Consider the following 4870-nt stretch of genomic DNA (forward strand, 5'->3'; position numbering starts at 1 on the left):
TGTGTGGGGGGGGGGTGCTTCTGTGAATCTGAGGTCATCTATGACATGGGTTTGTTTGTCCTCAGGTTAAGTTACATGTCCAGTTTGTGTGTGTGTGTGTTTGCGCGTGTGTGTGTCTGATATGCCACTATGTTCATACAATGGATGTTAAAAAAAATTCTCCCTGCTTTTCAGAGCACAGTCTACAAAGCCAGGTAAAGACAGAACAAGAGTCAGATAGGTAGAGAGCAAGAAAGAGAGAGAGAGAGAGAGAGAAAGAGAGAGAGGAGGAGAGAGAGAGAGAGAGAGAGTCAAAGACTATAGTATAGAAGAGGAACGAGATCAAAGCCCTCCCTGCACCCCCCCCCCCCCTCGCTGTTTCCACACACACTGGGACAACCCTGCTCCGTTATCTGACAAGACCCCCAGTAAACACCCTCCTCAGATCCTGCCAGCATGCCACGGCCATTCAGCCCCATTGTAGTCACACACTGTTTATCAAAGTACTGCCTAGGCATTGTAGAGCATGGAGAGAGAAAGAGAGAGACAGACTGGGAGAGTTAGAGAGGAAGGGGTGAGGAGGGAGGGAGAGAGAGAAAGGGATAGAGAGAGAAAGAGAGAGAGGGAGGAGATATCTCTGAATGCCTCCCTCTTTTCCTTCTTCCAGTCTCTATTGTGATTCATCCTTTCCTTTCCTTCGCTGCTTTCTTTTGGAGAGTCCTTTGTGGGCGAATGTTATCTCAGGAACACATCTGAGGTACTCTTGAAATGTTTTCATAAATGCCTCCCTCTCTCTCTCTCTCTCACGCACACACACGCACACACACACACACACACACACACTCTCTCTCTCTGTTTAGTTCTTTCTTTTCCTCTCTTTATCCCACTGGTGTTATGTTCAACATTTTCCTCAAAACAGATGACTCTTCAAAGACAAACAATGAGAGATTAGAGACGATTCAGGAGAGGCTTGAGCCCAAACACGAGAAAGCCCACGCTTCATTCAGCCCTGTCAGCCAGACAGACAGGACCTCCTCCGCTCTCTTCCCCAGCCCAGCCCTGTCCTACACCATGCCTTACCTCCACGCCCTCAGGACCTCCATGGGAGAGTGCTGTCAACCTTGACCTTTTTGAAGTCGAGGATTCAGGCTCCTGGCCCCAAACCCTGCCACCCCCTTCTCTTCCCTAAAAGAAAGCAGACATGCTGCTTGTCTTAACTTCTCACTCATCTCTCCTGGTGGGTCGACGTTCCCACTCTCTTTTTTCTTTTCTTTTTTTGTGTGTGTTAGGAGTGCTTCCTCCTCTCCACTTCAAAGGCACTTCTCACCCGTGTTCTTCCTTCAGCGCACAATGGCGCCTTTCAAGGTGTTGTCAAGTTCCCCCCTCTCCTGCACTTTTATTTTCATTAAAACTGCTCCTCTTCGCCCCCTGCGTCTTCGCTCCTCTTTTGTCACACCCTGTCTCCTCTCTGCCCGAGGGGGGTGGTGGTTGTGGTGGTGGTGGGGGGGGGGGGGGGGGGGGGGAGTTGTGTGGAGAGATAGAAGTTTAAGTTGATGGTGGTGGGAGGGGGACTTTACCGAAGATATACTTCCTATCTGTAGTGGCGCTGCTGTTGCTGTCTCCTATCTGTCACTGCTGGAGAAATGGCTGAGATGTGTGTCAGATACACACACACACACACACACACTAACACACACACACACATACACAAACATACACAAATACACACACAAACGTATACAAATACCACCCCCCCCACCACCACCATTATTATAAGTGCAAGTGCAAACACAGATTTCCAGAAACTTTAGAAGATTAAAACAAAAACAAACAGCATTGTGTTGACTTCAACTGAACTGCACTGAGCTCAGTCATCTGTGTCATAATCCAGTCTAACCACTCCCTTGAGCTCTCTTCAAGGCTCGTTTGAAAAGGCTAAACAAACAGCGGAAGGTGAAGGTGCGGCGCATTATCTCAACACCAAAGAAGAAGACAAACGTAAAGCGGTCACTGACAGAGCCTGACCCCTCTGCTATCTCCAGTCTGACCTTTCCACTGTCCAGAAAATTAACTTGGATTGCTGACACCATCACAGCATCAGCCTCCCAAGAAAATCGTTTGAAGAAGCATTAAAAACAACAAAAGGTGTGCTACATTATTTCAACACCTGACAAAAAAAAAACTAGGTAAAATAATCAGTCAGAGCCTGGTCTCTTGAAGAATGAACCGAAGTGTGGATATTGGCATCAGCGTCAGACTCCTGAGAAACCCCTCCTGCCTGTGGGGCCCTCATCGACACAGCGATTATCAGTCCAAACGGGCGAGTCTGACCGGGAGCCATCGTCTCAGGGTGATGTCTGATTGGCTAATCCTCAGACCCCAGACAAAGAGAGAGAGAGAGTGACAGCTTCACACTGGGAGCAGAGAGCTCTTCTTCAAAGCAAGGCCAGAGGGGAAAGGAAGAGAGAGAGACAGAGACAGAGAGACAGAAAGAGAGAAACAGAGAAGACAGAGAAAGATGAAGAGTGACTGAGAGATGAGGAGACACAGACACAGAAGACAGACAAAAAGATGAATGGAGACTGGGAAAGAGGGATGACAAGAGGCAGTGGAGAAAAAGAGAGGGATGACGAGACAGAGAACAGGAAGAGAGAGAGTAAGAGGGAAGCTCAGTGAAGTGTTGATCCTGGTATTGTGTGTGTGTGTGTGTGTGTGGGGGGGGGGGGGGTGTTTGGTAATCACATCGCCCTGCACCTTGGCCTGCTCTAACATCTCCTCTATCCCTTCACTGGAGCCTCTGATAGACAGGCTGAAGCCTGAGACTGGGCTCCCCAGCCCAGGGGAACTGTACTGGACCTCATTGCACTGTACAACACAGTAGCACAGAGCAGCACAGAGCAACACAGTAACACAGGGCAGCACAGTAACACAGAGTAACACTGTAACAAAGAGCAACACAGTAACACAGGGCAGCACAGAGCAACACAGTAACACAGGGCAGCACATCAACACAGAGTAACACAGTAACAAAGAGCAACACAGTAACACAGGGCAGCACAGCAACACAGAGTAACACTGTAACAAAGAGCAACACAGTAACACAGAGCAACACAGCAGCACAGAGCAATACAGAACGAAACACTGTAGCATAGGGCAACACAGTAGCATAGAGCATGATGTCGCTATTGAAAAGGGTTGTGTTTCGTTTTAGGCCAGCCAACAGTTGCAAATAAACATTTAAGTTTTATAGTTCTAAAGCTATTTTTGTGTTAGCTGTTGTTGTAGATGTTACCACAACATATTAGTAGTGAAATAAAAAAAAAACGGCAACCTCATGGATGGCTTGATAATCAAACTTCTTTGCACAGAAGTTCACCTAACCTCAAAACATTAGTTAACTTATGGCATTGCATCACTGTGTGACACCCATGCAATGTGAGGAGGTCGTGGTTTCAGCTCAGCATGTGTTAACTTAAGAGAGGGGTGTATGTCTGACAAGCAAGTGTCATATACCAACCAAATGGCTTGGTTTGTATAGCTCACCCCTCACCCTCACCCTCTCTCCCCTGCTAATGACTGTAGTCAGGCGAAGCGATGAAACTGACACCTCGTTAACACGTGTGTATTCTAGAACATTCTTCAGGTGTATTGAGTGACACTCTTGGTTTGGTTGTCACTTTGTCAAGACAAGAAAAAGGCATCGAGAGGACCTGCGGATTGAAACGCCTCACTCTCTCTTTCTCTCTACAAAAGGGATACAAGTGATACAAAAGGGGGGAGAGAGTTAACAGCAGGGAAAGACAAGAAAGGGAAAAGGGAGAGAAAGAAAAACAGCATATGGAGGCATTCTCAGTGAGGACTTTTTTTTTCGGTGAGGGGAGAAAAACTGGCACTCACAGGACGGCTATGTCAAACTCGCGCACAAGGATTAACAGTGAAAGTTGGGACTCCACATCCGTCCGTCGGGAGAAGCTGGGCCGCGGATGCGGAGTTTCAGCGAAAATTAATGTCAGCGCGTCAATTACGCCTGAGTGACAGCCGGCGTAATCTGAAGTGTGCGTTTTCGGGCGCCACTCGAGTCCTCGCGTGGCTTGACTTGAGCCTAACCTGACACGAGTCAAAATAAGAGCATTTTAAAAATGGAAAGGAGAAAGTGAGAGAAAGAGGAAGAGTTTATGAGACATGAGTTGATGTGAGGCTGACGGGTCTCAGATCAGTGGTACGTGTGGGTGCTTGCACTCTGTTCTGTCTCTCTCTCCCAGGCCATCAATATCAGTTTGACGCCATGTCACTTGCCATGAAGTGTGGCGTGGGCTTAACAAAAAACACGCTGGCATGCTGAGTGACATTGTCATTCATTAATCTCTTGTCAAAACATGCACACACCCTGACAGACAGGCAGGTACACACACACATACACCTTCATAAACATAGACTTCTACACATACATGCAAACACACATATTCATGCCACACGCAGATACAAATCACTCTTATGCTCCAATCCAGCAAAGCATGGTTGACAGTAACAAATTCCCTGTGATATTTTTGTGTTCATGCCAGGGGTGTCAATCCCAAAAATCCACAAGCTTGCTGATTTTTGGCAAGCATTCAAACCAGCATTGAAGTGGAAAGCCCTTTTCAGTGCGGGCCTGCCCACTGTTAAAGGAGAAATCCGACGAGATTCCAAATAAATCTCCGTTTCTCAAGGTTACTGAGTACTATAGGTATGGAAAAAAAAACAAAAATGCTTAGCTTCAGTTGCTACAGCCAGCAGCTAATGTAGCCAGGCAGCTACATCTCTACACTCTGGGGGCATATACATGGGAGCTCACGGACATGCCCCCAGAGTGTAGCGCTGTAGCTGCCTGGCTGCATTAGCTGCAGGCTGT

The sequence above is a fragment of the Alosa pseudoharengus genome, unplaced genomic scaffold (genome assembly GCF_046254945.1).
Source record: "Alosa pseudoharengus isolate Yale_2024_CS ecotype anadromous, Long Island Sound unplaced genomic scaffold, YU_APseudo_1.1 YU_APseudo_1.1_scf_14, whole genome shotgun sequence".
In the NCBI taxonomy this organism is placed as follows: Eukaryota; Metazoa; Chordata; class Actinopteri; order Clupeiformes; family Clupeidae; genus Alosa; species Alosa pseudoharengus.